The 23,013-nt window shown below is 42.8% G+C and overlaps 1 long non-coding RNA gene across 1 annotated transcript in view; it reads left to right on the top strand.

Annotated features, from left to right (window-relative positions):
- LOC106631224 (uncharacterized) overlaps window positions 1-23,013 on the top strand; it is a 317,186-nt gene that overhangs the window by 98,743 nt on the left and 195,430 nt on the right. Inside the window, exon 14 of the long non-coding RNA XR_008732814.1 lies at window positions 810-935. This is a non-coding gene — a long non-coding RNA (uncharacterized LOC106631224). The remainder of the gene's footprint in view (window positions 1-809; window positions 936-23,013) is intronic.

Genomic DNA, 23,013 nt, shown 5'->3' with positions numbered 1-23,013 from the left:
GAAAATCTAGGTAAGCAGCTAAATGTAATATACTCCTTTTAAAACATTATAGGTTGGTATTAGATTTTAGAGATCACTTGTTATCAGTCTGTAAGGGTAGAAACACTGATTCTGAGAAATGCATCGTACCTTTTCAAGTCTCTTCTTCAGATTGAATTTCCTTTTATTGAAATACGTTTTATTTAAGTACTCTGTGATACTCCTATTGAACTATAACTCAATTCTGTATCCTGAATAGGGTGCTGAACACTTTAATTAAGAGTAGGTGGGGAAGATTAGTCCATTGCAGTTCAGTCCCTCCTCTAAGCCCTGCACCCATACGTGGTCTGGTGTGTGGTCATGATTCTGCAGCAGAGAAGTCTCCTGCCACGCCTGTATTTATATTCTCAGGTGCAATTGCCAGCAAGTTCTGTATCTGCAAGGAGCCAGAAAAGGTGGATCTTGTTTCAAGGCTGGGAAAGGTGCTTTGGACCTGACTGATTTGTTCATTGCTTGCACTCATCTGAAGTCCCTCACTCCAGTTGTCTTCTGTGGCACATAGGAAATAAGTTGTTTGGAAAACCTCACTAAATCTGGTACTAAAAGCAGGATGGTCTTTGTTGGCAATGTCACTAGATGGGTTAAGCAAGCAATGAATTTGGTGCCCTGATTTTCCCCTTGCCTGCAGAAGTGGTTCTTCACGTAGCTGGTACAATGTGCCATCATAAGCTGTTGGCAGAATGTCAAATTGTTAGTAAATAGGTTTCAAACATTGTCTGCTCTGCCTTGCTTTGTCCTTTGATATATTATTATGGCATCTCCTTTTCCAGGTTGAAGATGTGAAATATACCGTGAGAAGGCTCAAAGCTGATGTACCTCAGGCTTGGAGCATCCCCTGTGTATGGCTGCTGAACTTCTTCCTACCAGGATTCCTCTAGAACACTCAGGAGCTCCAAGTAAGCCATCATCAAGCAGTGGTCGTTGGTGGTTCTGCAATACTTTTCTTTCCCACTTGTGCCTTATGAGCTTCCCTGTTTACTGCCTTCTGCTTGTCTCAATCTTTTGTTGTATTTTTACATAAGACTGTGGACTATAGGGGATGTTCAGTGTCTCATTTTCTGCACAGCTCCTATCAGCAAGGTGCTCTGTTCTTGACAGGAATACAAAGAATGATTACAACTGGCTAAAACCAAGTTGATAACACAGAACAATGCACATACTGAAAATCAGTCATATAAATTATTCAGCAAATTATTTTAAATAATTAGCACATTTTGGGAAAATAGTAAATGGGTGTTCAGATTTTGCAGAAAGAAAACACACTAGATTAACAGAAAAAAAAATGTTTAGCTCAGGGCAGCACTTGTTTCTGTTAAGGTTGTTGTGGCTGGCATGGTGGCACATCAGAGCATCAGCCGTAAACTGTAAACAAGGATTCCAGGGTCCTCTGTTACACAGATGTAACAAAAAAGCCCACTGCTGCGCCAGAGCCCATGGGAATGGCAAACAGATAGTGAGATGTAGATGCTGAGAGGGATACGGTCCTGGGCTGGTGGGGGAGACGGCTATACACCGCCACAAACATGTCACATGCTGGGAGAGTAAGTGTAGCTTTCAGCTGCTGTTAGGGAGGAATAACCCTCCTGCCCTGAGTAGTGTACACCTGCGTTTATGGGGCCGTTGGTTTTTGTTTTGGGTTTTTTTTTCTGCCTAGATTTGAAGGATTTTGAACAATTATTCAGTCTCCCGAATGTCATTCAACTAGTTTGAAGGAATAGCTTGGGTTGCCGGACATGAAAACCCCAGATATGTTCCCGGCACAGTTCAACTCTACAGAACATGTGCAGTGAATTCAAAGCTACCAAAACCATGCTGAATGCACTGTGGCTGAGCTGTATAATGCCTGTACACACAGGCCTGTTTGGAAAGTCCTGGTCACAAGAATGACATCTCCCTGCCCACTTCTCTTTCCTTGTAAACCCATGACAGGACGAGTGCCGGTGGGCTCTGTTGCTAGTGGCTTTGGGCCTTGATCCCACACTGGGCTTGGTACAGGGTTGTAATACTCTGCTCACAGGCAGTTGTCTTACGATACAGATTTCTGAACAAGTACAGAAACATCACTTGAGACCTCTGTGGAGGGTGTTCAGATCTCGTCTTATCTAAGGTTTCCAGTAGCGAAAGTCAAACATCACACTTCAGCCTTGGGTGATGACTTAGATTGATGAAAGAAAATTAAAACTTTCAACTCCCTGCCCTAGAGGGAGAACGTAATGATCCAGACCAATCCCACTTACCTCTTTGAAATTATTGTTATCTTTTCAAAGTAAGTCAATGATTTATGAGATGTTTAGTGGGTAGAAACCTCTGCAAACACTGGGCTGGCTAGGTTATAAATGATCTGTACACAACCTGGGATTTTTCTGGCAATTCATATGCTGTCCTATCTATGACTAGGGCTTCTTTCTCCAAGTTGCAGAGCAGAAATAAAAATGATTTGCTGTGCTTGGGTATAGCTTAGGCAATGGTAATTACTGCATGGAAAGGTACTCCACTTAATCAATGGGCTGATGCACAGCTCATTTGAGGTTTCTTCCTTTGCTCCAACATAAAGAAAACTAAAACAGAGGAAACAAAACTGGCCACGAGGAAAAACATCCAAACTCATTACTGAACACTCACTGCACTATGAGTTATACAAATGCAGAAACACAGAAAATACAGAGGGGAAATAAGCCAAACACAACAAAGAATAGAAAAAAGACAGTCTCTGACTTGGAAATGCTTTAGTAAGAACAGAAAGCAAAGGCCAGCAGGAAGGCCAGAGAGACAGGGAATGCAAAGAAACAATGAAACATGAAAATCAGTATAATAGGTTTACTTAGTTACAAGTATGTTTGAGATACAAACCAATTCACTGTAGAATAAGCAAGAAAGCAACACAGTATGCAAAGCTGATTTTTTTTCCAGGAGAAGGTGGCATAGTATTTAGTTCCAAGAGTGACTTGGTGGGTTTTCTTTTGTGCTCTGATAGGATATAGGCAGTTAGAACTGCACCATGACCTTGGGCTTTTTACCTACATTGTGCAAAGAAGGCTTTCTCCTAGGGGTGATGAGACAAATCTGACAGGAGGTTCTGGGAAAAATGAAGCAGTTTGGTCAAAGACAAACAACTAAGTACACCATTGCTAGGCTACCTCTTTCTCTGGGTTTGGTGGTGGTTTGCTTTCCTCATTTTTCCAGCCTGCATGTTCTTAAAGCTCCTGACTGCTGGGGTCACCATCCCTGAATTCATATCTTTGACTGCAAACACTTGAGGTGCTCAGCCTGTGCCCATCAAGTTAGCATGTTCTTGGTGTTGTTCCTGATCTGTTTATGTGTTCTCTGTTAAGATTATAAGCAGTTTGTATGAAGAGGTGGAGGAGTTAGGCATCATATTCCACGTATGCAGGGATAAATAGAAGTCATGCAGTACATGCATTGCATTTGGGAAAAAAAGGGAAGGGAGACTCAGAAAGCTGCTGAATTTCTGGCTTTTCTGAAAATCAGGCTGCTGGTTAGTAAATCTGGATCATCAAAACAAGAAGTCCTTGTGGGAATTGTAGCTGTGCAGGACTTTGATCAACCCCCCAGTACAAAAATTCTCAAAGCTTTTGGATGGCATGAGTGAAAGTGGTGCGTCCTACTCATGGACATCTTATGAGTGGGTCAATCCAATACATTTTTGCAAAATGCTACTTACCCTTTAATGGAGGAAACAGATTAGTCACTTAGAAGCTGTATGAAATAAATGTGTGCATTATATATCTTAGCCTTATAAAGCTGAGAGACAAGATTCTGCAAATGTTAAACGCAATTGCTTTCTTTTCTGGTTATCCAACTGAAATGTAACAAAAATGTAGCTGGAAGCTGTAAAGACTCACACAGCATCATGATAGTCATGTAGAAGTGTTGTCAGAGGATATGAAAGAGACTAGGACAGTGGTGAGAAGTGTATTTTATTAGACTGATGTTGCTGGGAAAAACAAACACATTTTTCAAGCTCCAAGATGGGCATTTCTGGTAGCAGTTCCATTTGTGTGTCATACCAATTCAGTCTGGTGCATGAATTCGTGCAGAGGATAGGAAAGCAAAGTCCCCTCTCTTCCTCTCTCACTGTGGAATACTTCAAGTAGCCAAAATGAACTGCTGTGCGGGTCCTGACTTTGCCTTTTGGGGATCATCAGATTAAGGATGTTTGGGTGTAGACTCTACCGTATCTGACAACTTGTGTGTGCTCAGTATGTAGCCGTGTTGCATAGAAAATATCCTGATCTGCTTCATTGTTGAATGAAAGGTCAAACTCAAGCTGACATGGCTTTTCTGGGAGTTTGCTTCTCTGTGCAAAAACCACGACAGCATTATGCCTCATCACAGGGGTACTCAAGCTACAGAAATGTGATTGTCTCCTTGTCTAGGCATATAACTCCACGGACAAATGTGTGTGTAGTACACCAACTGTGAAAATGAGAGATCCCTCTGAGGCTTTCAGGGACATGGGTACAGTGTTCCAGCAATGTGCTGTGAAACAGGAAGATTCAGCTCACAGGACCCACAGGGGAAATCGTGTGGAAATTTTTTTCTTTTTTTCTGTTTTTTTCCTTTGCTTTTCTGTTTGAAAATTTTTTTCTTCTGGGCCTCAACACATGTTGAAGGTACCTAACCATAGGTTCTCTGATTTGGAATTGTTAGCCTGCATGCCATAAACACTAAACAACAGCTATCCATTACACAGCACAGCATAAATAAAACTGTATTTGTAAAAACATTCAGGTTTTAGGTTAGAAGTCTGTATTTTCTTTTTCCTGACTACCCTGGTTTTGAGATCTGCTTGCAGGGAGGCGGGAATAGCACCTCATCAGTGATTCATTTCCTAATGAAATGGAAACTGGCATCAGGAAAGGAGGGGGGAAAAAAACCAACCTGGGAAAAAACCCGGCAAGATAAATGGATGGCTTTCTTAAAAGCATGCAGTGAAACAATGGGACTAAATGAGATACATTCCTGACAAAGATCTGTTCTGTTCTCTAAAGGTTTTCATTGTACCTAGAGTTATGTTTTATCTTTAAAAAGTGGTATTCTTTATTTTATGTGAGCTCTCTCCCCCTCACCCTCTTTTCTGCTTGCTGAGATTTAAGTAAGCTCTTGTAGTGCTCTATCTCTGATCAGGCTTAAAGATTTGGAAAGCCCTGAGTTTGCAAGGATAAAAAAGGCCTTAGTATCTAGACACTGATAGATCTGATTCATCACCTCGGGAGGACATTACCACACAGCCTGTGCCACAGATTGTCTTGATAACAAGCTCTGGATGTTCCTTGGCATGCATCTTCATTTAAAGGTCAAAGCTCTTCCAATGAAAGAGGAATCCCTGGGTTAGGAAAAAAAAGAAGTGGTCACATTATCTCGACAAAGCCATAGTCTTCACTGAGGCCAGGGGATTTAGGGTGAGAACAGTGGGCCTGATTCTAGCTGGTGGTTTTGAGCTGCTTTGAGCTCCGCAGAGAAAGCAGAGCCGGAGCATGACTGGCTGGCAGTCCAGCCTGGGCTGGTTTGAGTGTCTGTCTGGAGCAGGTGGACTCAACTCCTGCTCCTTTCCCACTTGGGAGCAAACAAATGGCAAAACGGGGATGTGTCAGCCCCGGTCCCTGCAAGACCCTGGCCTTATGAGCGAGGAAAGATAGCCTAGTTCCGTGGATCCCCAGCCCTGCCCTGGTTTGATCTTGCAGAAATGAACACCTCCAGCTTTAGACTGAAATACCTTGGTCTTGTATTTCTGGTTTTCCTTTTCTTCCCTTGCCTTTTATATATAAGCAATAACACACTGCCTGAGATGTGCTAAACTTCATCTGCTCTTAATCAGGATACCTCCCTGGGTAGCAGTTAAGTAATGATGGCTGCCACTTAATGGGGATGGTAATTTTCACTTAATTGGGGTGTTTTCCAGTGCCTTAGACTTGTGTGGGTCTCTATGCATTGTCTGTCTCTGGCTACATATGACTTTTTAGCACCGAGGCACACAAACAGTACTTTCCCATCACCTTATCCTGTCGGCTCACTTGACCTTTCTGTAACAGGCAAGGTCAATCAATATTGATTGTTCCTCTACAAATTCCAGTGGTCAGCTAATAATGTAGTGATGCTTTGCTCTCTTTAGGAATTTCTCAGCCCCAGCAGACAATCATCTTCCTTTCCCCCGACATGTTGGCATTAAATTCACTAAGAACAGCAAAACAAAGCCCCTCTTATGATTCAAACCACCGATGGTACTGTGCGACAGAATTGAATTTCACCACCTAGCAGCACCAGTGAAGGCCAAGCAAGAGGACCTGAGCTCCAGGAGAATGGGGTTAGGAGTAGATCTAATTCGTTTCTCTAGGCTGGCCTGTAATCTGCCCTCTGACACCAGCTTAATCTTTTTATCACTCTGCACTGAAATTTCATGATCTGGAAAATGATTCTGCTGTGGAGCAAGCTGTGTGCGAATAACTGATTTGGTTTTGGTTGTGAGAGTGGATCAAAAGGAATCCAGGTTCACCATTTGACAGAGAATCAAAAAGCTAAAAACCAGTTTGCCATGTCATAAAGCATTAAAAAAATTCTAAACACTGATTTAAAAGTAAATAGAACTGAAGAAGTAATACATGGTTTGGAGCTAGAACAAAAAAGGAAAAAACAAAATGTCACATGTTGACAGTTTTAGAATTTTTAAATTTAGATTACTGAAGTGACAATATTGAAAAAGCACTGCTTGCCTCAGCATCGCCTACTAGCCTGTCTGATTTAATTTTGAAGAGAAGAAAACTACCAGCGAATGGAAAACAACGATGTTTTCCCATGTGCTGATTAAATGAAAAGCCTAGAAGGCACTCCCACAATGGACAAATGAGCAAGTATATTTCTTTAATTGACATAATACCTGTAACAGGAAATGGTTATATCTTCACAATGTTTGACAATGCACAAAGGTTTTTAAGGGCTGGAGAGCCTATTGGAGACAGTAGTTGTCATAAGTAGATTCCATCAAGGCTTCTAGATATTTTCCATTTTAATCCCATCTGTAAAACATTGACTTTTCTAATCAATTGGAAAAGTAAATCCTCAGGATTTGCCAGATTATGTGTGAAATGCAATAGGGAGTACTTAAATATATCAGTAAATAAACAACACATAAATCAAAAACTAGAGGGGGAGTAAGCAGCACTCAGTATCCTGGCTACAATCCATGTTTATTATTTAACTTTAAAATGACAAATCAATGGCAAAATGGAATTAAGTAGCTGTGTAAGCACAGAAGTAATTTTATCAGTGTATGAGATGCTCATGTTTTACATTATACAGAACATGGTGTGTTTACTGAGCAAATGCAGAAACATCAGTGAGAGCTGGAATTGGAGCCAAGGCTGAAGGGAGCAGGGATGCCATCTGAGAGATGAGACCCTGGGGACAAGTTTCTGATGGTAACAGCATGGACAATAATGGGAAAGTGATGCATTCAGGTTCTTTAGAGAAGATAATGAAACTTGCTTTATGATTTGAAGGTAGAGCTGAGCAAGGAAAGACCTTGTCTAGAGGTCAAGGCTGACACAGTCTCAACTAGGAGGATGTTTAAGCCCAACTGATGTGCTAGTGGATACAGCTGTAACCCTAGGACTGACCTTGATTAACTAATGTGTGTGTTAGAAGGCATTAATATTTTCTGTTACAGGGAAATTGTGTAAAAGTGAGGTTGCTCAAGCAGAGAGCTGGAACACAAGTACCATGTGAATCTGTACAGATTTGGTGATGTTCTCTTAAGAAGTGCCCCCTTACAGCATAACTTGTAGTGGGTATCAGTTTCAACCATCACAGGCTGATTTTGGGGGGAATTCCTACCTTTGTTGTGGTTTAGTTATATTTTACACTTCATATAAAATCCTTCTTCTCAGGAAAAGCAGTGAAACTGAATTGTCATCTGTGTGCGTAGTCAGGGGAAGTGGTATTAGGAGCAATAACAAGGAATTATTTAAACATGAAAATAAACTTGTTATGTGATAGAGAAAGAAGTCATGAGGGTAGAAGGTAACAGAGATTAATTAAATCAGTAGTTGCTACTCCCAAAACAGTATTCCATGACTAAAAGGCCAGCATACTGTAATGGTGAACTGAGAATACATGAAAATCAAAGGCAAAATTTACAAAACTTGCCAACTTCAAGTTTTGCAGCTTATTAAAGTGATTTTTCTGCAGAGCCAGGTCTAATTCATCTTGACTAGTAGCAGGAAAAATCTCACTATATGTGAACATTTGCTATGAAACAGTCCAAAGCAGTCAACAGATGCTATTCATAGTTCTTAATTTGCCCAGTTTTCCCAGTTGCGTTGTCTGAAGCCCAGCTCAGATTTTTTTAAATTCAGCCTCAGCTTGGAAAGGTCTGTGGGTTGTGTTGTGGTTTAACCCCAGCCAGCAACTCAGCCCCACACAGCCCCTCACTCACACACACCCCCCGGTGGGATGGGGGAGAGAATTGGAAGGGCATAAGTGAGAAAACTCATGGGCTGAGATAAAGACAGTTTAATAAGTGAAGCAAACACCACACACGCAAGCAAAGCAAACCACGGAATTCATTCACCACGTCCCATGGGCAGGCAGGTGCGCAGCCATCTCCAGGAGAGCAGGGCTCCATCACCTGTAACGGTGACTTGGGAAGAGAAATGCCATCGCGCCCAACATCCCCCTCCTTCCTCCTGCTTCCCCCAGCTTTATATGCCGAGCATGACGCCATATGGTGTGGGATAACCCCTGGGTCAGTCGGAGTCAGCTGTCCCAGCCATGTCCCCTCCCAGCTCCTGGTGCCCCCCAGCCTGCTCGCTGGTGGGGTGGGGTGAGGAGCAGAAGGGCCCCCACGCTGTGCAGGCGCTGCTCAGCAATAATGAAAACATCCCTGCGTTATCAACGCTGCTGCCAGCACAAATCCCAAACACAGCCCCATACTGGCTACTGTGACGAAAATTAACTCCATCCCAGCCAAAACCAGCACAGGTTGTTAAGCTATAACACACATTGAGAGTCTCACTGGACCTGCCTGTAACATGAAACTGAATCAAATGCCAGACACTGAAGCAGGCTCAGAGGAAAACAGAAATAATAGGGGTGTTTTTATTGCTGCTGTCTGCCCCTGTGCCAGGCCAACGTGATTTGTCCCTTACCTGAATGTCAGAAGTCTCAAAAGTTCACAGTAAGGAAGCAATACAATCGGGGGAAAAAAAGTGGAAGCCACTGAAAATGATGGCAAATCAGGAAATCCAGATTTCATCCTGAACAGGGGAATTTCTGGGGTCTGTCTTGCAAGAAATACTAAGTGTTCTGATTAACCCCTGAATGTGCAGCTGGAGAGCAGGATGGCAAGAGGGCTGAGGGATTGCCCTCTCCTCACCAGGTCTCCTATGCACTGCTGACAGTCAGATAAATGCTTTTGCTACCTTGTCTCTCTCCCCCACAATGTAAAAGTAAAACTCTACTTGTGACCCATGTTTTACTTTCCCCAAATCTTGCTGCCACTTTTGCGTTCCCCAGACCCTGCAGTCATGCTTGAGCCCGCTCCTGGCGAGCTGCTGGGAAGGGAAGTGTGTAACCGAGGCAGGAAGATGGTGTAGTTCACAGCAGCGAAGGGCACAGAGGGCACAGTTGTTTTAAATGAAGTAGAAAGGAAAAAGAGAACAATGACTCATTTTGCTAAATCAGTGACGGGATCTCAAAACTGTAAAACATCCCACATCATGGATTTTAGGGCTGTTACAGAGTTCTATTCATGTATTTTCGGTATAGGTGCTAGAGAATGGTTTTAGACAAGGAGAAAAGAAAGCTGGAGAGTAATTGGAGATTGACTACTAAATCAACAAACAGAGGCTTTCAAATGCTAGGGGCCAACAAATCACAAGCGAGTGACTGCTTGCTCTTTTGTTATGCTCTGTAGTAGTGTTTTATACCTTAGTAGTACCAGGAGGCTTCAACTATGACTAGAATCTCCTTGGGCCGCATTAAGTATGAAATTTGGGATGTTTCTCTCTGCCTTCCAGGTTTTCTTGTTTGATTGCCCTGTAGTTGCATTTTCAGCTTTTCCTCTACAGTGATGAGGACCAGAAACTTTATGTCTTTGCTCAGAAGACCAGACAGCTGAAGCTGTAGAGGAAACACGAATTATCAAAGACTCTTAGTGGAGTCTTAGTGGAGTCAAGAGAGCTGGCAAGGCTGACCTCCTTTCCTCTGTGTTTTTGTTTCAGTTTTTATTTCAAATCTTTATTTCTGTCTTCAGCAGTCGCTTTGGTTGCTGAAGCTCTTGGGGATGTACTTCAGTAGGTTTTGACCTTGGTTCAAGGGAGATGTGTTTTACTGATAGCTAATACTTGAATGTGGAAGAAATAGCAATGGTGTTACTGATGTGGCTATTTAAGGATATGAGAGATGCAGGGTTTGCAGAAAGGTTTAGTATCTTTTCTTAGCTGGTCTGATAGGGTTGGAAAAGCAGTTTTGGGCACAGCAGCCTTTTGTCAAATCATTCTTTCAGCCTAACAGGTGGATAAAAAGCGTGGACATACGGAGTCCTGTCCCTTGTCCTGGCTCTGCCCCTACCTGCTCTAGGACCTGGGTCAAGTTCATTCCCCGTCTTCCACAGCTCAGTTTCCCAGTTCTAAGACACATAACACAGCTGAACGTGTGCAGTAGCAGTGCTTGGTCTAAGGAATAGCACCTTGATAGGTCCTTGGCAGAAGACCTGAAATATCTTTTCTATATTTCACACGGTCCTACTCAGCGAACGTACACTCTCTGGGCTCTGCTTTTCTAAGCCCATGACTTGATGTGTTCCTGGTGTAACTGATTGCTAAGGGAGGAGCAAAATGCCGAAAAGGTTTGCACCTTCACTGTGGCTTGTGGTTGCCTTGTTTCAGTGCATGCAGGTGTTCAGTGCTTTTATGTGGGTATACATGTAGGTGAATCTACTGCTCAGATCAGGGGTTGAGCTCATACCGCGTTGAAGTCCATCTCATACAATGGCTGTACAGAACGTCTGGCTGCCCTGTTCATTAATCATCTCTGCTGAAAAACCCTTTTAATTACATTATGTTCAGAATCCATAAAATATAATTAAAATATGTAAATCTATTATATTATTTAATGAGTACATTGAGACCTGATAGTTTAAATTAGATGTAAAACTGATATGGACCTATTGCTATTGATTACTTATATTAATAAATCATTGCAGCTTTGGACAGGGATTTTTTTCCACTACAAGGTGGGAATATCTTTTTTCTTTTTTTTTTTTTTTTCCATTTCATCCACCAATTCTTATATTTATGCAGTCTTTTAAAACTGCTGTGGCGTGGTAATGAATAACTATATAACTTTTCTGCAACTAATATCCATTCTTTAGCATGATTTCTTCAAGTTCTGTTCCATTCTTTTGCTCCTTCTTGGAAGACACGGCAGATTGCTAGCAATACAAATGCAGTAGCGCAAATAAGCCCCAACCCCTTCTCGCAGCATTTTAGTTACAGATGTTACATCAGACACATATTTTAGGATAAGTATCATTTTCCAGGAGCATGGGATGCCAGTACAGTGGAGTTAGAGCAATAAAACCTGATGATGTAGCAGACTTGAAAGTTACCCTAGCTTTGAGCCTTTTACACTGGGGGAGGAAAATTTAGAACTAAGGGTTGTGCTGGCCCTACTCTGGGAAAGACTTCTTTACTATTTGATTATAGCTTGCTGGGTGTTACTGAACATCTGTCGTGGTGTAGAGCCATGCAGGCTCTAAAGTAGGAAGCAAAAGTTTTATTTAGGATATTGTCTTCATATTGACTGCTTTTCCCTCTACTTAAATACATTTTGCATCAGACATACGTTGTTTGTTTCATGGTGGAGGCTTTTCTAGCAGAGTTTGAAAAGGTAAGGGTGCTCCTTTCCCATGGAGACTGAGCACTGGGCCCTGCTGGGCAGCTGCCATGCTGGGCAGGCTCTGCAGGGTGGGCAGCAGGGGATGGGCATACACATACAGCCCCCTCTTGCCTGCCCAGGTACAGACCCCGCAGCTCTGCTGAGCCGCTGACAGTGAAATCCAAAGGATATTTCACAACAGATTATAAGTATTTGAAACCAGAGCAAATGTCAGGCTGCTCGACAGCAAAAGATAGCCCTTTAGCACAGCCACCTGTATTACCTTCCATTTTCTTGATTTGGCAAGATCGCAGGCTTCAACCTCATTTAATACCTTTTCTCTGCATTTCCTTCCTGTAGGGTAGACATACATCTCTCCCTTCACTTGTGCTGCACGGCTCACCAGCTGCATGCCAAAACTTCCAAGGGAAATATTCAGGAGATGAGAAGTCATCAGCGGCAAAGTACCAATTTCATGTCAGGCAGTGTGTCAGTAATAGGAGATAAAACAGCCCTTTCACCTGTTTAAAACCCTGATGCCTACTAGACATTCAGATCAGCACTTTGGGCAAGTTTTGTATTTTCAGATACCAAGGTCATATTCTTAAAGATAGGCATTTAAATTGCATACAAAAATATGCAGGCAGGGGTGCAAAGAGGTAATTGCGCATATGAAATATGCAGTTGCAAACACCCACTGGGTAATTGTGCACTCACAAGCATTCAGCTGCACCTGCAATTTCCTGATTTCCTTTTGGAATGACTTGTCTCTGCCTGGGTGTGTGTGTTTGGCACATTTCTTCTCTGCGCTTGAAACTGTGGCCCAAAGCACTGTGTTGCTGTTTAGCACAGATTTAAGCTTCTGATTTCAAAGCTGCTGTAATTAGTAACTTGCAGTCAGTGTACTCTACCAATTCTTAGCCTACTGGGATATTACCAGACTTTATTGTTTCTTTCTGTCTTTGTGGAACTTCTGTAAATCTTTTCTTTGATAGCAGCTAGGGTTTCAAAGCTGCCCACGTTTGAGCCAGAGGAAACTAATAATGATCTAATTAATGAAAGATGTTTTTCTCTGCACTGCTGTATTTTATCTCTTCCCCAAAGACTTGTTGGTGCAAGCCAACCTCAGGCACCAGCTAGATCCTTTTTTTCTCATCTATTTGAGAAATACAGAGATACATCTGTATATATCTCATGTTGTTCTCACTTGAGTGTGTAAATCTTGAAAAATCTTCCCAAGTGTAACGTGGATTTAGGAAGTAGCTTTGTTATTCCCAGAAGATTTTTCTTCCAGCTAAGATTTGTTTCTTCAGCTCAAACCACAAAGCCACTTTAACTCTCCCTAAAAGACTTAAGTCTGTGTAAGCTGCAGTGTAGGACATACTTCTTATCCCCCAGTGGGTATTCATTGCCCCTCTCCTCCTGCTTTTTCAATTTCACTTTCTTTTTATTAATTAATGAGCTCCTTTAATTATTTATAGAAGCCTTAAAATGCATCAGGGTTGTATTCCACAGTCTTTTCCTTGCCGTATTGCACTGTTTCGCCACAAGAAGGGCACAGATTCCTTCCCAAAGGCACGAAGGGTGTTATCAGCTTTAATTGGCAGTGCAGTAACACAGCATTGTGCACTGGGTGGAAAGAGGGGTGTTCCTGCTGTACATTTAAGATCAGTGAATTTTCCTTTACAGCTCTTCGGGGCCAAATAGCACTGGGTAGGGCCTTGACCATCCTCTTGCTTATGTTAGGCTGGTACAGGACAAGTTCAGTGGATTGTAGGTCTGTTCTCTAATCTACCCAGACAGGCCATATCATGCTGCATGAACTGGCTGCATGAGAGGCATTACAGCAGCGTGATTTTTTCCCCCTTTGTACTCCTACCTGATTGCATTCTAGGGTACTCATTTCTTTATCACAGGGTTGATAATGGGATTGCTTTTTTTTAACTACTCCTTTGGCAGACCTGTTTTACACACACTTTGGAACCCAACCCTTCAGTCCAGCTTTACCATCCTCAAAACCTTCCCTTTTCAGCCTTGGCTCAGAGCTACCGAACTGGCCCCCAAACGTACCTGAAGTGTTAAGTCTGATACCATCCACCCACAGAGATGTTGGGTAGTGTGGGGAGAGGGACAAGGAACATGTCAGCAGAAGAGAAGGGAGCACTTCAGTGGCAGAGATTCAAGCTGGCAGGCAACTTGTGTCACTTTGTGGTGCTTTATGACCTTGAGGCACTGTCTCAATAAATCATGCCAAGTAATTAAAAACATAATTTAGAACTTAACTAGCATGTCAGAACACTGGGTATACACTGGTGATGCCTTTCTGTTTTCCTTCCCTTTCCCCCCCATGATGCTGGGCTCCAGTGGAGTGAAACCACCTACTGAAGGCAAAAACTCAAACACAATTAATGGCTTGCTGCCAGCCGCTTAAATACAAAGGAGTTGATCTAGCCCGGCTAGCTATCTGCAGGTGCCCAGGAGGCTCCCGCTGTACATTGAATGGCCTCCTCTGACACTGCAAGCAAAGCCACAGGTTCTCCTGCAATATAAATGTTTCCTTACTGGTTTAAATAGAAAGCAGATGTGTCTCATTTACTTGCAACCCTGAACACTGAGACTAGTAGCGAGGCAAAAAAATGGTGGCAAGGTATGGCATACTTCAGAAAAGAAAAAAAAAGGCAATGATAGAACTCGGACAGAAGTTGCCAAGTCAAGGACATAATTTACCTGTTTGTTAGATTCTTAGAAAATAGATTTTCATTGGTGACAATGGGCAAAGAATTGCTGGGTTTTGGGTACCATTTGTCCCCATCCTCTGGCTCAGCACAAAGTGCAACACAGCTGAATTGCCTTGTCAGCATTAGGAGTCCCAGCTCTCATGTTGGTCTTTTTAGCAGTGTTATGGTAGTGGGGTCAGGGTGTAAGAATGAGAGGACTTGCTGCCCCTGAGAGAAACATTTGCAGAAGGAAAGGCAGAAGGAAGAGCAGAAAGTAAGAGCTGCTTCATTAGACTCTGAGGTGTGAGAGAGTGACTTAATCTGGGACAGTGCTGAACCATGCCTGTGTTTCTGGCAGGTTCAGTCCACACCATCCTTTTACCACAAGAGACAAAACAAATGCAGTAACAGAATAACCCAGATGTTGGATCTCTGGTCTGGACTCCAGCTGTTTGGTACATGAGCAGTCTGCCTGATCTCTGGGGGAAGGCTGATGCAGAGCTCAGTTGCAGGCAGAGGCACCAGATCTGTGGAGCAGGTATAGGACCGAAACAGCATTTAGCAGTGCCTTATTGTCAGGATATGGCTGTGTATGTCTGTGCAAAAGAAGCTGTGAAATAAAGCAAACTAAGCTATATTCCTCCGTGGGCAGTGTCTGATGGATGAGCATGCTTCTGTATTACTCTTGCACTTGTTTGTAAGGGAAAAAAAGTACAGAGCATAGTGTCTCTCTCTCACACACACAGTTCAGTTACTTTGGCAGAAGGTCTCACTGGTTTTCTTTTACAAATTAGGCAAGTCAGAGAGGATATTCTCACCTTTCTTTAAGCTGTGCTGGAGCCTCTCGCCACCAGCTGTTTCTGTATTGTTACCGATCCCTGCCATTTTGTGGGGCTGCAGCAGAGCTTATTTCTGCTGGTCGCCACCCTGCTGGCAGTTAATCGCCTGAGCACAAAACCAATCACACAACAAAAAACCCAAAGAGCTAATTAATTTTTAATTTGTGTAATTTAAAAATCCGTTGCATCTTCTTGCAGTTGGATTCTAAAGTGTGTCATTTCCTCAGGCAGGGGAGCAGCCTTTCCTGGTTTTGGGCAGAAGACCCAGCTCTCTTATCAAACCAGTACCATGCTGGGTAAAACCTGGTGCAGCCCATCTGGATCAGATTAAGTTTGACTTAATTCTTTTTTCCTCTCTTTTTGGCAAGAGCTTTGGTACTTCATTTATTAAAACACAAACTTGACTCCATGCTGTAATTGCCCAGCTTGACAATGATAAATCTTATAAGCAGGTTTGCTGTTTGCATGCTTGAAGTAATGATTTACATTCATTCACTCAAAATTTTAAGGCCGTAGTTTGTTTTTACAGCTATGTATTTGGAAGCCAGTGCAACAAACTGAGGAAGTGTGGTGTTCCCCTCTGGTGCCTGTTCCAGTGGGAAAAAACAGCCTATACCACCTGCCAGAGAACAGGGTTGCCTTTCAGTTGAGGAGCAGAGGTCCGCGCTGCGCTACTGGATGCAGCTGGAGGCAGCAGGCACTACGTGAACCTTCAAGGGATGTCTGCGGTATGGTTTTCTTTGTACTGTTCTGTGACCATAAATTTCACAAATGTTTATGGTTTGAGCTGATATCTCTCATGCCTGGTTGATGATCAACGAGTTGTTAATTTGGAAAGTTAAAGCAGAATCTATTTAGTTTGTGTTGCAAGCAAATAATTGCCTGCATGGTTTGAAGTAAAATCAAGCCCTTATTTTGGATGGCACTTAGACCAGCAAAGTGCACCAGGATATTAATGTAGCGTACTTTTTCAGCTTCATGCAAATATGACAATTAGGCTATGGCTATACCACTTTTTTGTTTGGCTATACTACTTTCTAGTGTAGTTGTCTGCACTACACAGCCTGGGGTGTTATGTCAATAATTCCTGTAGTATTGGGCTTGAATTCAGGCCTGTTCCAACTGCTGAGCGCTGGTTTCCCTGCCAGCTGATACAGCTTGCCTGGCTCTGGGGATATCTAAACAGGGAGCCTGGAGCTACCATGCTCATATGGACATCCTTGTAGTGCCTGGCTGTGACACAAACAGCATAAATATGGAAACAAATCTCAGTGAGGACTAGCTGCTTGGCCTAGCTTGGGGAGAAAAGAAGAAAGGCCTTTGCTGTGCCACTAGGAACAAGTCAAAACTCCAGGGGGACAGAGCTATCTTCTAAATTTGGAACTGCCAGTTCTGCCGATTTGGGGACCCTGTCATCTGCAGGGTCTTAAATAGAGGATAGGGGAGCCTGAGTGGAAGCAGGCACAGAGCCATGGGAGCGCTGGGGACACACTGGATTCATTCCTGTCTGCTCCTGTGACCAAAGGTGCTGTAGACCTCTCCTTTGGATTTCTTTCTGCTTATTACAAAGGTATAGTAATCATGGTGAAGACAATGCAGCTCCCAGACAGAGGCTCCATTCGCAATTTTCTGGCAATTCTCAGTGGCGCAGCAGGGCAGCTAGTCCACCATCGTGCCTGATAACCAGCAGCAACCGCCTGACGGTCTGTATGGCTGGGTGAGATCATTAGGGATGCTCTTCAAGTGTTCATAAGCACAGAGCCACCGCTGTGGGGAAGCCTTGAGCCTGAGAGCTGCAAATCTGTTATTGTATGTGCCTGACGGCTGTCTCAGCCTCTCTTACTGCTGTGTTTGTAATGCTAGATGTGAAAAATTAGCAAGCCTCCCTTCATGCAAACAGTGGGAGGAAGTCTGCCCCTCCTGATTTATGCAATATGAGGAGCAAAGGCAGAATGTCAGATTATCAACAGGACAAGGTTTTCTTGTGCTTTCTGCCTGACTCAATGCATTTCACTGATGTCACAGATTTGTATCTGAGAGGGTTTGATCTGTTTGGGTTTGCAGACGGGTCCTCCAGTCATACTTCCAAGGTGAAATATTGAGTGACTTAGCTCTGGATTTTATTGATCCTATCTCCTTTGGAGAATTTTTTACATAGTGCTGATTCAGACCAGTGGAGTCCTGAGCATGGTAGGTGCTCTGGACAGAGCAGTGTTTGGTGTTTTACTGTCAAAATCCTAGCCAAAGGCATGCTGGACTCGGCGTATGGCAGAGGGGTTTGCTGGCTGTTTCCCAGCCTTGTCTGGAGGTGGCCAACTCTGGAGCAGCACTTTACAGCTGATGTCTTTTGTTCAGGAAGACAGGATATTTGTTTAAAGAGGAGCTACCATGATAATACTTCAAAGTCAAGCAATTCATTTCAATGGGGAACAGGAATATGACACTGACAGCAGCAATGTGAGGCTCCCACAGCAACCACAGCAATATGCCTCAAAATCTGAGCAGCTGACATTCATCTCCTGTAGGCTGAAAGGAGGGGTTGCCCGAACCCACCCTCTTCAGCCCATTTTCCTCTCCCATCTGTGGACCCCAAAGATGCTAGTTACATTTCCTGCAGAGCCTTAGTTATCACTCAGATCTTCAAGTCAAATGGAAAAAAAAATAATAATTGTGCTTCACTGAGCCAAAGGAAGAAGAAAAATATGAGTTATTCAGAAGTATCAAATGCAAATATTGGCTTGCCCCATCCCCCCAACACTGGTTGTTACTGAAAAATCAGGGAAGTTTGAAATGCACTTTGTACACAGACTCAGCATAAATAATGCTACTTTGCATTTCATCAGCCTTATTTTCCCCATGGGTTCACTGTCATCTCTCATTTAGGCACCACAGGGATGATCAGCTTCAGAAAGAAGTTGAGATGAAAGGCACCAAAATATGAGCGGGTAAAAAAATTCCTGACACTCAAGAGCAATCCAGAAAATTTTCCACTCCACAGGTGCATGAGCACTGGGGAATCAAGTCAATCTTTTTTTTTAAAGGAAAACTTTTTATGTATCAATAGTATAGAGATTTTATGAAGTCACATTTTGCTTTTAGAGTGTTTACCGACAATGCTTGGTGTTGTCTGTGACACTAGATGCAGTACTTTTGTGATCACTGTGAAACTGGGAATTCCTGTGCACTGGAGGGAGAGACACAGGCAATATATTAATAATTTTATATTTATTTAATTTGTATTTTATAATATGTTTAATGCTATAAACTAATAACAGCTATGACCAACAAGGAAAAAAAAGGTAAATATAATGGCATTCAGATTAAAAGAGATGCAGTAAGACAGAAGGATACTTGTGTGGCTGTGATATCTCAGGTGGGGTTCAAATCTGGGTTCACCTTCTATCTTCCAGTTTGGCCCAGTGCAAGTCAATCTCTTGTGCCCCAGTTTCTCCGTTGCCAAACAGTCGTTGAAATATCCCTTTCTGTCAGGCATTGCCTGCAGTGACCACCTGGACAATGAACTCTTCAGAACAGTGTATGCACTCCTGAGATGCACTTTGCAAATCCTGCCTGGTAGAAGAGGAGGAGAAAAGGGCAGATGTAAGTGTAGGGCAACAGCGGAGGTGGGAGCAGAGAGGCAGGTGTAGCCTGAAAGCCAAATCAGTGACTTCAGGGGAAGACCCACAAGCCTGAATAAGACCAGGACCTGCTGACCACAGAATGCAGTGACAGTGGCCGGCGGCTGTTCCATATGCAGAGTGAGGATAACCTGAGGGGTGCCTGAGGAGGGAACAGGCCCACTCACACACGTGGAGCACAAAGAAGCCTTGACTTTGAATGGGGCTTACAAGAGAAAATACAATGACTAATAATACTAGACAAGTGATTAAAAATACCCTGACAGCAACAAAAAAGGGATAAGGTGAGATCAATTCGTGTCTTTTCAATAAAGTCTGGTACATGTAGATGTGCACAGAATAATTTTGGGAAAGGTGAACAATACTGCAACAGCTAAATATCTCCACTTCTATTTGTTTTATATGCAGTGATTTTCCAGAAGGGGATTCATTCAAGACATCTGAGTAATATAGCAAAGCTAATCCACGCATAGTTCAGTAAAAGGTCACTATACTGCATCCTCCAGAAGAGATTTATATACCTCAGTATATGTACGTTTTTCTTCTTATTTGGCTGTGTGTTTATTCTTTCAGGGAATGGTGTGTTTGTAGGTCAATATGAGGTGCCTCTGGAAACTTCTAGATGCAGAGAATTACTCAGGCTGCCAGTAGCAAGTTTTTATACAGTATGGCTTCCTTCTGTATTGAAATGGCTTAGGAGCAGCTTTCAGACACCCATCATGCATAATGCTTTCAAATATATCATCCAGGCTGTGTTCTGTGTCCACTTTTATAGCTATAGATGGTGCTTAGTCAGGCAGTTTGCACAAGGTCATGAAGTTAAGTGGCTAAGTGAACATCTTCAGACCAGCATCCTTATTAGTTCCCAGCCCTGCCTTAAACACATATGGCCAAAAAGGGTCAGGTTTTCCTGGTGGCATCCAGCAGATCAGCAGTTGCTTCCCTTCCCTCCTGCTGTCTCCTGTAGCAGTGAGTATCTGCCTTGTACAGGGAAGCGCGGGAGGAGCTGCACCCTTTCACATACCTGCCCGGACTCAACCTTCAGCTGTGCTGAGCATCCCAGTCTTAGGCAAAGCCAAGCAGAAACCCTTGGTGCTTCTTTCTGCTTTCGCAGTGCTGCACATCAGGCTCTTAAGATCTCATAAAACCCCTACTAAAGCATTCTTTATAGGATTGTCTGTTAAAATGTTTAATTTAGGGACTATCTGAGAATAATTTAGCAGCTGATTAAGAGATATACCAGTTCTGCTCTTCCAGGATTGATAATCCATAATGTGCATATGTTATTGTAGCAGGGTTATGTTGTGGGTATGGAGTAGCAGCAGCATCTTCTTCTGAGCCTGGACTATTTGCAACCTTGATTTTGTCAGCCTAATGATAAAATTAAGTACTATTTTAAGGACATTGCTGGTGAGTTGTCTTTCTGTCAGAATGAAACTGCCTTATGCTAAAGATATTCCAGGGAAGTAGAAGTCGTATCCCTGATGGAGACTAACTCTGAGGTAGATGGGAAGACATCAAGAAGAGAGCATCAGATTAATTTTTTAGCCACTAAAAATAATTGCTGCCCTGCTGTTCACCTGGAGGAGCCAGTTCCATTGCTGAAGCACAGGGGAAATTATGAGATGTGCTGGTTACTGTTATCATGGCATAAAACAAAACTGTGCTTCCTTTCTGGAGCAGTTTCCCCTGTGTGTGATCAAAGTGTGATACAGCCAGACTGTGCCCAGACTGTGAACTTTATATCCTGACCTTGAGATGACTCAGGGCTACAGAAGCAAATACCTCTGTCACCAAATGTGCCCCATATCCATTGACTCCAGTGGTTTTGTTCTGTGTCTTTTCACAAACATCTTTTTGATTATGATAGTGCTATTTACAAGGTTATTCTTCTCATGACTTTGTCCCCCCTATCAGGCAATATCTTTGTCCTCAAAGGTCCTGAGGTTGGAGCTTTCATATTTTAGGAGCTCTCATTCTTTCTCATCTACTCTCTGAAAAACAACTTCTGATCAGTCATTTGAAATCATTGATTTCAAATCTCATTCTGCTACTTGTGCCCATTACATTACTACTACTAATAGTCCCTGGGTCTTGCAGAGCACAAGATCTTTAAATCAGACATCAGTTTCAATATCTTTATCCCTGTTTATGTATTGGGTAAACTGAAGTATCAAAAAGAAACTTGCTTTAAGATGTTAATGGTCATCTGTGGTACAGACAGCTTTTAAAAGAGTTGAAATATCCAGGTGCCTTTCTGATCAGCTGTCCAGTCAGTACCAGTTTTGGGAATTCTGGGGGGGGTGGGGGCAGGAAGCCCAGGTGCAGATATATACCAGATACAAAACAGATCCCTGTTATTTCTACAGACTAAAATAATAAAGGAAAATACTGGGAAAAGAACTGATCAGTCCAAAATTACTACAACATTGTCATCTTCATGTGAGCTAACTGTTCAAATTCCCTTTGAAGTCTGCAGAGAACAATGGACACTTTTAAGGCACAATTCCACTTCTACAGTGGGAGTCTAAACGCAGGATGAATCAGCTGCTCTGGGAGTGCATGTGCTTCTCCTTTGGCTGAAACCAGGGTGAGGTGTTGACACGCGCACAGGAGCTGTTGTTAGAGGAGAGAGCCTCCCTCTCCCCTGGTCTAAGGGCCGGCTTGCTGTTGTCCACAGGCACAGGTCATGTAGAATTGGAAGCAGGGCTTACTCTGCAGTTCTGCCCTGTCCCTTGTCCCCTTCATCTCCTTTGAACATACAGCAGCAAACGATTACTGGAACCCAAACAGCCTGGGAGAAACCAGAGAGCTAGATACTTTCCATTTAGCCAAGTATACGATTTGAAAACAAACAAATGCTTTCTTTAAAACAAATCCAGTGCAGCAATTTATTTGCAAAATTCCTGGAGTGGAGCAGAAGCCACATAAAAGCTTTGAGGCTGTGGACTGAACCAAGGGTATGTTGTATTTAGCAGATGTGAATAGATAAGCCACAGGGGGAGTATAAGGGAAGGAAAAAATACATTGCTGTGGTTGGGAAGACAGCACATGTTTATGTCCATGACGTTTCACCGACTTCTCCTTTTCTGAACATAACAATGTTCACATTAGTAAAGGATGCCTCACATTTACTGATTATTGCATTAGCCAAATGTAGAATAATATTGAATCCCCTTCATCAGTGGCCCCTTGCAGACCGAAAGAGCACGGGTTATAGAGCAGAGCCTGTGGGGTAGCTGTGCTGTGGTTTGGGTATGTTCAGGGGAATGTTGTCACCAGAATCGAAGTGCCACTGTTTCTATGTTTGTTCTTGTTGTTTGCAGAGCTGTTGTGATTAATTATTGTTTCAGGAATATCCCATGGGCTGTGGCACAGAGCAGGCCTCCACAGTGCTAGACATTGTGCAAACACAGAAGAAAATGTTGTGCCAGTTGTTTCGAGGTTGCAGTTTGCACTGTGGTTTGGTTACTTGGAGCTACGAGCTTTTTAACCACATCAAAAGCATTTCCTGTCATTGAGAAGCACTGGTTCTGTGGGAAACCTTTGTCCAAAGCAGCTGTAAAGACAGCATGACTTTGGGAAAATCAAGCCTAAGCCCATCATTTTGAAGTGGTCTAAACCAATACAGCAATGATCTTTCATGTGAGCTGCAATTTTGGACCTAAATATTTCACCTTGGAAACTTAATGACTGAATATCAAAGTGAAGAAAAGAAGTTTTCATCATGAAGAGTGTATGAAAAATTAGCAACTCTTTATTCACACTCTTCTTGCAGGACTCCTCCCCATACTTAGAAATATTTCACATCATCTTTGGATAGACATCAATTTTTTATAATATCCCAGGTATGCACTTGAGTCAGCTAACTAATGGAGAACAGTC

This window comes from Falco cherrug, chromosome 1 (assembly GCF_023634085.1).
Source record: "Falco cherrug isolate bFalChe1 chromosome 1, bFalChe1.pri, whole genome shotgun sequence".
In the NCBI taxonomy this organism is placed as follows: Eukaryota; Metazoa; Chordata; class Aves; order Falconiformes; family Falconidae; genus Falco; species Falco cherrug.
The sequence above is the reverse complement of the archived record's forward strand: the minus strand, read 5'-3'. Positions and strand labels throughout refer to the sequence as shown.